Source organism: Chenopodium album, chromosome 1, assembly GCF_948465745.1.
Source record: "Chenopodium album chromosome 1, dcCheAlbu1.1, whole genome shotgun sequence".
Classification (NCBI taxonomy): domain Eukaryota; kingdom Viridiplantae; phylum Streptophyta; class Magnoliopsida; order Caryophyllales; family Amaranthaceae; genus Chenopodium; species Chenopodium album.
The window spans coordinates 72301512-72313467 of record NC_137834.1 but is presented as its reverse complement, the minus strand read 5'-3'; the positions used below and the strand labels follow the sequence as shown (position 1 = coordinate 72313467).

Sequence of the window (11956 nt, the reverse complement as noted above, 5' to 3'; positions counted from 1 at the left end):
CATGCTTATGCTTTGTAGGAACCATCGGGATTTTCAAGAGGAAGAAGCTAAGCTCAAGGGAAGCTGAAGGAAGTATGATTCAGAAGAGGTTCGGTCGAACCTCCTGAAGGTGTGGCCGAACCAAGGTGTGGCCGAACCTGCTCAGTGGTTCGGCCGAACGTCGAGGCAAGGACACGATGCAATTTGGCAATTTTGCAGGAGTGGTCGAACCAGAGAAGTTCGACCAGACCAAGATCAGGGAGGTTCGACCGAACCTACCCATGGTTCGGACGAACCTACCCTGTAGTCCGGCCGAACCTTCCCATTGTTCGGTCGGACCTCTCCTTTTTTCATCTGGCTTTGTACAAACTATATAAGTTCCATCTTAGAACGTTTTGATGTAATTTTTTTGATTAACTTAGCACGAATTCCTAAGAACATTTGCCTAATCTAGAGAGAGAAAAATAGATTGTTATTCAAGCTTCCTTTATTGTATTCAACTTTGCTCAAGTTTTAATCTTTCTTCAATCAAGCAAGGATCTAAGTTTTAATCTTTCATTAATCTCTTCTTTAGTAATCTCTTCTCCTTTCCTTTAATATTATTTATTTGTTTTATTGTTACTTATTTTTGTCAATCTTATTAGTTTATCTAGTTATTGTTGATTTCATATATTTCAATCATGTTTTATTTTGAGTTTCTTGTGTTTATTTCTAGTTTTGATATTATGTTTAATCTCCCTTCTCTAGGCTAAACTTTTAGCTAGGGGAAGGGGGTGGAAGATATGATTTGATATTGGATGAATGATGATGGTTGGATTGAACTTATGCCATATATTGATGAAAGACATGATTTTTATTAGCTTGGGATTATTGTTGCACTCTATTTGATGTTTTCTAGTTTAAATGCATGAAAGTGATTTGAACTAGATTAGGATCACCTCTATTTTAATGATTGCATGAGAATGAGTTATTAAAGTGGAGTTTTTATGGATTGTGCTTCTTTATTCTCTTGATTTGATTGTAACTAATAGGATGCATGAGAATGATCCTTATTAGTGTAGACCTCTTTCATTGATTTGCCTAGACTATTGCATGAGAATGAATTGTTTAGGTAGAACCTTGTGTTCTTTGGCATATGTTTCATGATAATCACCATTATTCTCCTCTTTCTAATCATATTGGACACCCCCGTATCCCTAGCGTCATTTTCTATTGATTTTAATCATCATCTTCTTGCTTACTTGTAGTTTAAGTGTTATACTCAACAAAACCAACAAAAACAATCCCCTTTTTACTCTTGCATTAGTGATATTTGATGTTTAATTAGCGTGCTTCCCTAGTGGTTCGACACTTTACTTGCCACTAACTAGTTTAGTGTAGGTTTAGGTATTATAAATGATTAATTTGGTTAGGGAGGTAGCATAACGACCTATCTATCCGCGACCAAATTTTGGCGCCGTTGCCGGGAAAGCGGCTTGTTTAGCGAATATTATTTCTTTTGTTAGAGTCATTTTGCTTTCTTTTCTTTTTGTTTTTTTTTATTTATCATCCTTGTCATTGCTAATTGTTTTCTTAGCTTTGGTGAATGCTTAGGAGGTCTCAAAGAACACCCTCACATTAAATTGACCACGAAATCAACCGAACCTTGAGACAAGTCTGTAGGCTTTATCAAGACGAGGGAAGAGGTTTTGGTGATATAGTTGATAGTGAGAGTAATACTTACTCTTCAAGTTCACCATGCGAATCAATGGCGGGACAATAGAATGATGTCTTGTTTCGTGAGTTCTGAAATCTGGAGGATTATGAGCTCACGGGAAGGATTTTGCTACCCGTCACGGAAACCAACTTCTCAATCCATTCACAATATACTCGAATGGTCCAATCGGAGCAATTTTCCGGAAGTGTAAGTGAGGACCCTATTGAACATTTGGACCGGTTCCTTGAATTGTGCGCAATGATGCAAACCAATGAAGTGAGTCAAGACTACATTCGTATGCACCTTTTTAGGCAATCTCTCACCGGACGAGCAAAGAAATGGCTAAAGCAAGTAAAGCCTAACAGTCTCACAACATGGAGGGAGGTTGTAAAGGCGTTCTTGAGGCGCTTTATCTCCGAAGAGAAGACCGCCGAAATGAGAAGGAAAATTGCATCATTTGAGCAAGAGGCCGATGAAAGTCTTGGTGAAGCATGGGAGAGATTCAAAGAGTTGGTGCAAGCATGTCCCCACCATGAGTACAATCAAGGGTTGCTCATGCGGTTTTTCTACGACGGATTGGAGCCCATGTCAAGAGCCAATTTGAATGCGGGGGCGGGTGGTCAATTAATCAAGATCCCTCAAAATCAAGTTAAAGCCACAATAGAAGAGGTAGCAAAGAATTACTCTTGGGGGGGCCGAAGAAGAAACGCTCCAAAGAGAGGTGGTATTTATGAATTGGAGAAAGTTGATCAATTACAACATCTAATTGATCAACTAACAAAAGGTCTTTCCAAGTTGAACACGAGTGTGAATGCAAGTTCAAGTGGTGGAGCAAGCTCTTCTCAAGTTAACTCTTTCTCTTGTCAAAATTGTGGAGGAACGAACCATGATACATCCTATTGTGGAGGTTTAAGCCCCGAACATGTAGCGGCATACAACACAAGGCAAGAAGGATTTAGAGGAAGCGACGGTGGAGTAGCTTGGAGACAACCACCACCCGGGTTTGTACCTCAACCTCAACAATGGAACCAACAAGCTCAACCTTCCTATAACTCCAACCCTCAATATCAAAATCAACCTCCATCTCAACCCCAAAACCCAAGAGGAAGCTATCCAAGGAACAACCAATACAACAATCAAACCCAAGCACCTCAAAGAAACTATCAAGAACAAGCACCTCAAGCGGAGCTAACTCAAACTCAACTCCTTAAAGCCATGCATGCGCAAATGCAATCTTTTGGGCAACAAATGCAAGAGATAAGAGCTCACAACAAGATGGTTGATTCACAACTAGCTCAATTGGCCGAGAGAACTCCTTTTAATTCACCATCCACTCTACCCGGACAACCACAACCTAACCCATCTCACAATCCAAAACCCGATACATGCAAGGTGATCACATTGAGGTCAGGAACTTCCTATGAAGGACCAAATGAAGGGGATAGTGAGGAAAAGAAGGAAGGAGAGGAGAGTGTGAATGAAAACAAGGGAAGTGAGAAAGAAAAAGGTGATGAGATAGAAGGAGGTTCGGAGAAGAAGAAGCCCGACAATGAGAAGACAACTTCAATTCCTAGTGAGGATAGAAATCTTGATGGACCGGTTCCTTTTCCCGATCGGCTTGCGGAGAGGTAGTTGAATGACAAGCTCACAAAATTTCTTAGTGTCATGAAGAATTTGCATATCAACCTCCCTTTTCTTGAAGTTGTGACTCAAATGCCATCTTACTCCAAGTTCCTCAAGGATATTCTCACCAACAAGAGGAAGCTCAATGATGAGCTTATCACCCTTCCACATCAAGTGAGTGCTCTTGTCCAACATAAGATACCCAAGAAGGAAAAAGACCAGGGAAGTTTCACTTTGCCGGTGAAAATTGTGAACATGGAAGCTAGGGGCGCCTTAGCCGATCTTGGAGCAAGTGTTAGTTTAATCCCTCTATCCATTTCTCAAAAACTCAATATTGAGATGATCCCTACAAGGAAGACAATTCAATTGGCCGATTGATCGGTGAAATTACCTTGTGGAGAGCTTGAGGATGTTCCAATTCAAGTGGGACACATCTACGTGCCTTGTGACTTTGTAGTGATGGATATGGAGGAGGATGTTAACACTCCTTTAATTTTGGGACGTGAAGCTCTTAAAACTTTGGGGGCGGTCATCAATTGCAAGAACAACACCATCACTTGTGAAGTGGCCGATGAAAAGATTGTCTTTGAATTTTCTAAGTTGCTCAAGACCCCCATGGTTGAAAAATGCTATAGAGTTGATGTCAGGAATGAAGAGCTAAATCGCTTGATGAGGGTCGTGATGAGGCCTCAAGACCCAATGATAGAAGCCCTTACATGCAAAGAAGAGTTCCACTCTCAAGAGGCTAAAGAATTTGTCATGGCAATGGAGGAATCCTCAAAGGAGGAAGTTGAACAACAAGTTGAGACCGAGCTTGAGTCCAAGGAGGAGAAATTGGAGGAGAGTTCTAAGCCTCCTCCCAAGGTAGAACTCAAGCCCCTTCCCCCTTCTTTGAAATATGCTTTTCTTGATAAGGAGGGAAAATACCCTATTATTGTCAATGCTACCCTAGATGGTCTTAATTTGGAAAAATTTCTTGATGTTTTAAGGAAATATAGGGATGTGATAGGGTATAGAATTGATGATATTAAAGGTATTAGCCCTTCTTTATGCATGCATCGTATTCATCTTGAAGATGATCATTCCACCTCCATTGAACCTCAAAGAAGGTTGAACCCCTACCTTCAAGAGGTTGTGAAGAAAGAAATTTTGAAACTACGTGAGGCGGGCATCATCTATGCTATCTCCGATAGCAAATGGGTTAGCCCGGTTCATGTAGTTCCAAAGAAGGGTGGGGTTACCATAATCAAGGATGAAAAGGGAGAGGAAATCTCCACCAGGACGGTGATCGGGTGGAGAATGTGCATTGATTATAGGAGATTGAACAAAAACACCAAGAAAGATCATTTTCCTCTCCCTTTCATGGACCAAATGCTTGAAAGGATTTCTAACCATGCTTTCTTTTGTTTCTGGGATGGGTATTATGGATTTTTCCAAATCCCTATCCATCCAAGTGATCAAGAGAAAACTACTTTCACATGTCCATATGGGACATTTGCATACCGAAGAATGCCATTCGGATTATGCAATGCTACCTCTACTTTTCAAAGATGCATGACTTCCATTTTCTCTGAGATGCCTTAAAAACAAATTGAGGTTTTCATGGATGATTTTAGTGTTGGTGGCTCGTCTTTTGACACTTGTCTTTTTAACCTTGAAAAAGTTTTGAAAATGTGTCAAGAGACGAGTTTGGTTTTAAGTTGGGAAAAGTGCAATTTTTGGTTGAGGAGGGCATTGTCCTCGGCCATAAGGTTTCAAAAAATGGCATTGAAGTAGATCCGGCCAAGGTTTCGGTGATTGAAAAGTTGCCCCCTCCTACTTCCATCACGGGGGTACGAGCTTTTCTTGGGCATGCCGGTTTTTACCGGAGGTTTATCAAAGATTTTTCTTCAATCGCCAAATCCTTGACCGAATTACTCAAAAAAGAGGTTGTTTTTTACTTGAATGAGGCTTTCCTTGTGATATGCCCATTTTATATAGTAATTTACCCCCGTCCCTTGGTCATAATTAGTAGTGTTTTTGGCTCTTTCGAGACACTTTTATTACTAATTTGTGTTTTCTAGTGTTTTTGTAGTTTTAATTGTATTTTACAGGAAATTGCACTTTTGGAGCATTTTCCCGGGTTATATAGATCAACTACGGAAGCTAGAAGGACACAGCCGCTTTTGAAGCCCAGGATCGGTGAGAGCCGATGATTAAGGGCTCGGTATGAGATACCGAGGCTATTGGATCGTTAAATCAAGACCCGATGAGGAAACTTAGATTGGGCCGAGGAATTTAGCCCAATTGAAATCCAAGCCTCGAACAAGAAGACCGGGCCCGATCGGGCAAGCATACGCCCGATCGGGCGGCTGTGCGCATAAGGATCCTCAAGGAAGAGGCGCGCCCGATCAGGTGAGCATAAGCTCGATCGGGCGCGGCACACTAGCAGCGGGCAAAGCAAAAAAGGAGGGCAAGATCGGCCGGCCCTTCGCCCGATCGGGCGCGTGTTTTTCTCAGAGCTGATTAGATTAGTTTTAATTTTTTTTTGAGGAATGTTTAAGGACGAATTATGTACGTAATTTTGGATTACCTTCTTCTTTAGACTTTCTCTCTCTACTTAGGATTTTTCTCTCTCTTAAAATTCTCTCTCAACTTTTGTTCTTAATTACTTCCATTAATCCAGATTTCTTTTGGTAACAATGTCTTCTCTTTTAATTTTAGCTATTTTACTTACTTCTTTGATTATGATTTGCTTTATTTATTTGATTAGTTTAGTTATTATGATGCTTGAGTAGTTTTATTTCTAGGGTTTATGGTAATCTAATAAATGATATGAAGGGGTAATTTTGTGATGGTTAATTATCAATGCTTGGTTAATTTCCCATTGATTGATTTAATGCTATGCAATTAGGTTTGGCCAGATTTAATTGTATGAGTTTAATAATATTAATTCGAGATTCAACAGATGAGAATTAATGTTTAGGCTTAGTTTCAATAGGCGGACTAATTTATAAATGGTTAAGTCGAGATTCGACATATGAGATTTAATACCGGTAAATTAACTCTGAAATTATAATACGTAGCGAAAGCCCTTTATAATCTGATTAATCAATTCTTGATGATTGCTTATTATGATTTGCCCTGCAATATTGTTTATTAGTGAACCTATGCCCTAGGTCTTTTAATATTTGATTTTTCCCCTACTTTATTTCTTCCGACTTTATTCTCCGTAGTATAGAATTTATTCACAATAATATTGGTTACTTAGATAATTTAGATTATAATTATTAATTAGGAGTAAAAAGACTTGTTTCCCTGTGCAGTTCGACCCTACTCCCCTATCTACTTTAGTTAGAGGACTTAGGTAATTACTTTTGATTAGGGGATGCGACTTTACCCTGTCAAAATTTGGCGCCATTGCCAGGGAAATGGTTTTATTTTTATTTTCTGATTGTTTTTTTTTTTTTTTGTAGTCTAGATTATCCCCTTTTGTCTCAGAGAACGTTAGTTCTTTGAGGCAATTCTCATTTTTGTCTTTTAGTTCCTTGTTTATGCCCAGGTGTTCCAGATCAGGTTACATCCCATTCGATCCTGAGATCGAGCGCTCTTTTCATAGGCAAAGGAAAATCTATAGACAAATTCTGGCGGGTTCTGAGGAGGACAACAGTCGAAGAGACCCTCCCTCTGGTTCTAGTGACACAGATATTCCTTCAGATTCAGAATCAGAGATGATGGCCCAGAAGAAACTCAGTGACTACTCGCAGCCAAAGCTCACAGATTTCCTGCACCTTACTCCTACTCCGGCACTAGATGGAGTTCAATTCGAAATCAAGCCCCAATTTATCACTATGATAGAGAGGAAGCAATTCAATGGAGTTAAGGGTGAAGATCCTAATCTTCACATCGCAGATTTCTGCCAATATTGTAACAACATTAGACAAGCCGGGGTCACGCAAGACCAAATCAGGTAGATTCTTTTTCCTTTTTCTTTATGTGGCAAGGCTAAATTATGGTTTAATGGTTTGAATAGAATTGCACTTGGTATTACTGACTAAGAAACTCTTGCTTTGAATTTCTATAATAAATACTATCCTGCAGAGAGAACATCGGTGCTAAGGAGTGCTATTCAGAACTTCGCTCAAGAGGCTGACGAAACGCTATATGAGGCTTGGGAGAGGTTCAAGGATCTACAGAGAGAGTGCCCCCACCACAATCTAGCACAATGGCAATTGATCAAAGCATTCTATAATGGACTTGGAAATTCTTTTAGATCAGTGCTAGATTATGCAGCTAGTGGGAGGTTCATGAATTTAAATGTTGATGATGCAGGACAGGTTATCGAAGACATGGAAATACACAATTCCCAATATGGGAATCCGAGAGGGTTTGCAAATAAAGGAAAACATAATGTCGATTCCGTATCCTTTTTGCAAGCTCAATTAACGTCTATTTGTCAAAAATTAGATAATCTTACTGGTTGCTCCTAACTCTTTAGCTAATGTTTCTACTGTTGCTAACAATGAAGCTTTTTGTGAAAATTGTGGAATTGTAGGTCATTGGGAGCAAGATTGTAGGAGCTCTATGGAACAAGTTAATGCCTTTCAAACCTATAGGCAGAATAACCCATATTACAATTCCTACAATGCCGGTTATAAGAACCATCCATATCTTTCATACTGGAGCACCAATGTACAAAACCCTCCACCCCCACAACAACCACAACAGAAAACCCCACCACAGCAAAAATATTATCATCCTAATTCCGGCCAGAAAAACCAAGCATCACCCTCATCATCTTCCGACCCTGCCATGATAGAAATTAGAGCAACGCTTGCCAATATGCAAAAGGATATAGAGAGTACGGATGCGCAAATTGATTCTATCCTAGTCCATAATAAAATCATGGACAATCAAATTGCACAACTTTCATCTACCCTACAATCCCGTCATCAGGGAGCTCTACCATCACAACCTATCCATCCTACAAATCATGCCAATGCAATCACTCTAAGGAGTGGATCACATTATGATGGACCTCCTAGGCCAAAGGAAGATAGACCAGTTCCTGATCTAGATTCTTTTATACCAAACGCTAATCCTGCTAGCCCTGCAGGGCTACAATTAGATACTAACTCTACTAATGTTTCTATGCAGGGTAAATCGCAGGATAAGGGAGGAGATGTGCAGAGACCGGTTATCAAACTTCCATTCCCTAATAGACGATTGAAGAGTAAGTTTGATAAACAATTCGGTAAGTTTTTAGAGGTTGTGAAAAACCTGCAGGTAACAGTTCCTTTTACTAATTTAATCACCCAAGTTCCTTCTTATGCTAAATTTATGAAAGACAATCTAACTAGGAGAAGGGCCTTTAATGAAGTAGAAACTGTAGCTTTCACAGAGGAGTGTAGCGCTTTATTGCAACACAAATCCCCTCCTAAATTAAAGGATCCCGGTAGTTTTTCAATCCCTTGTCATATAGGGAATGTTTTTATTGATAAATCTTTGTGTGATTTGGGTGCTAGTGTCAGTGTCATGCCATCGTCTGTCTGTGCTAAACTTAATATGGGAGAATTAAAAGTTACTAATATAACTTTGCCAATGGCAGATCGTTCGGTAAAATACCCTTTAGGTATTTTAGAGGACGTCCCTATCAGAGTTGGTAAATTTTTTATTCCTGTTGATTTTGTTGTGTTAGACATGGCAGAGGATACACAAATACCCATTATATTAGGTAGGCCTTTTCTCCATACTGCAGAAGCAATTATTGATGTTAAAAATGGTAAACTAACTCTTTCTGTGGGTGATGACAATGTTACTTTTAATTTAGGGAAGGTTTTGAAAGGGCCTACGCTGGAGGAAAATTGTTGTTATATTGATGTAATTGATATAATGGATGATATTTGTGATGATAGCTTGCCACAGGTTCTTGCGAGGGATCCCCTAGAGGAAGTCCTCTACGGGAATTTATCTAGAGACAATGCAAGCGTTTGGGGTAATGAGGTACAAGATATTGAAAAGGCTCTTTCCTTAAAAGAGTTAAGCCCCAAGGAAACAATGAAGGTAGTAAATTTAGTTCAGGAATCAAAACCTGCGGAGGTCAAGAAACCTAAGCTAAAACCTCTCCTTCTCATTTAAAATATATTTTTCTTGATGAACAGGAACTATACCCCGTGATCATCAGTACTGCACTTACTGACTTACAAACTTCCCAACTTCTAGGGGTTCTCAAAACCCATAAGAAAGCTATTGGGTACAGTATTGAGGATCTCAAGGGTATTAGCCCTGACTTTTGTTCGCACAGGATACATCTAGAAGACAACTATAAGCCCTGCATTCAACCCCAACGAAGATTAAAACCCAACATGCAGGAAGTAGTCAAGAAGGAGGTTATGAAATTACTTGATGCAGGTATTATCTATCCTATTTCTGACTCCAAATGGGTAAGTCCTGTGCAGGTAGTGCCAAAAAAGGGTGGGATGACTGTGATAACCAATGAAAAAAATGAATTAATTCCCACTAGAACTGTAACAGGGTGGCGTATGTGCATTGATTATCGTAGATTAAATATCGCCACTAAAAAGGACCACTTCCCTCTTCCCTATATAGATCAAATGCTTGAGAGGTTAGCCAATCATAAATTATTTTGCTATTTGGGTGGGTATTCGGGATTTTTCTAAATTCCGATTCACCCTGAAGATCAGGAAAAGACTACTTTTACATGCCCTTATGGCACTTTTGCATATCGTAGAATGACCTTTGGTTTATGTAATGCGCCCTCTACCTTTTAACGTTGTATGATGAGCATTTTTTCTGATTTCATAGAGTCTATTATGGAGGTCTTTATGGATGATTTTGGCGTATATGGTTCTTCATTTGATTCATGCTTAATTAATCTCGCCAAAATCTTGAAAAGATGTGAAGAGTGCAATTTAGTTCTTAATTGGGAAAAATGTCACTTCATGGTGACAGAGGGAGTAGTCCTAGGTCACATTGTATCTGATAAGGGCATACAAGTAGACAAAGCTAAGATATCAATGGTTGAGCTATTACCTCCCCCAGTTAATGTTAAGGGAGTTAGAAGTTTCTTGGGTCATGCGGGGTTTTATCGCCGCTTTATCAAATATTTTTCTAAAATTGCTAAACCACTGACGCAGCTTTTGCTCAAGAATGCTCCTTTTATTTTTACTGACGAGTGTCTTGAGGCTTTCAACAGGATTAAGCAGGCTTTGATATCGGCACCCATCATATGTGCTCCCGATTGGAACCATCCTTTTGAGATCATGTGTGATTCAAGTGACTTTGCGCTAGGAGCCGTGCTCGGACAGAGAAAGAACAAGGTTTTTCATGCTATTTATTATGCAAGCAAAACTTTGGATGAAGCCCAAGTCAACTATGCCACTACGGAAAAGGAGTTTCTTGCTTTTATTTATGCTTTAGAAAAATTTAGATCATACCTTGTTGGTTCTAAAGTCATTGTTTTTACTGACCATGCAATATTGAAGTACTTGATAGCTAAGGCGGAATCAAAGCCAAGGCTACTGTGATGGGTTTTTTTGCTCCAAGATTTCAACATAGAAATAAAAGATAAAAAGGGAGCAGAGAACGTAGTGGCAGACCACTTGTCACGTATCAGGTATGATGAGGGTAAGAATTCTCTACCTATAGATGATTCTTTCCCTGATGACAACCTTTATGTAGTTGTAGAGCAACACCCATGGTATGCGGATTTTGCTATTTATTTAGTGGGTGGTACTCTACCTCTTGACTTGTCCTACGAACAAAAAAAGAAATTCCTTTCTGATGTTAAACATTTTTTTTGGGATGATTCTTTTTTGTTTCGTGAGTGTGCAGATGGATTATTTCGCAGGTGTGTTCCCGAATGGGAAGTCCACGGTGTGCTTACTAGTTGCCACACCTCACCATATGGAGGACATCATGGCCCCACTAAAACGGTGGCCAAGATTAATGAGTCAGGTGTTTATTGGCCTACGATGTTTAAGGATGCTAACATTTTTGTGCAGGATTGTGACTCTTGCCAGAGGACTGGAAACATCTCGCGGAGGCATAAGATGCCCAAACAGGAATTTTAGAAGTTGAAATTTCTGACGTTTGGGGTGTTAACTACATGGGACCTTTCCCCTCTTCAAAAGGAAACCGTTATATTCTTGTCGCCGTCGACTATGTATCCAAGTGGGTTGAGGCCATCGCCACTCCTACCAATGACGCCAAGGTCGTCCACAGACTTTTCAAGAAGACCATCTTTCCAAGATTTGGCATACCCAGAGCTATAATAAGTGACGGAGGATCTCACTTTCATGAACGGAAGTTAGACACCCTCCTGAAAAAGTATGGTGTCTACCATAGGACAGGTTTAGCCTACCACCCCCAAACTAGTGGCCAAGTTGAGGTTTCTAACCGTGAGATCAAGGACATTCTAGAGAAGTGGTGGAAAAGTCAAGGAAAGATTGGAGCGACAAGTTGGACGACACCCTTTGGGCTTACAGAACTGCATTCAAGACCCCTATAGGTACTACTCCGTATAGACTCGTGTACGGAAAAGCATGTCATCTCCCGGTCGAATTGGAATATAAGGCATATTGGGCTATTAAGGAGCTTAATCTAGATGCCAAACTAGCGGGAGAAAAGAGGTTACTTCAACTTAATCAACTCGATGAG

The 11956-nt window shown here is 39.9% G+C and overlaps 1 non-coding gene across 1 annotated transcript; it reads right to left on the bottom strand.

The window, feature by feature from the left end:
• Window positions 1-2107: 2107 nt before the first annotated feature.
• On the bottom strand, window positions 2108-2215 carry LOC145564593 (small nucleolar RNA R71). Its single transcript, XR_014094863.1, has one exon. It is a non-coding gene; the product is annotated as a small nucleolar RNA R71 (small nucleolar RNA).
• Window positions 2216-11956: the final 9741 nt, after the last annotated feature.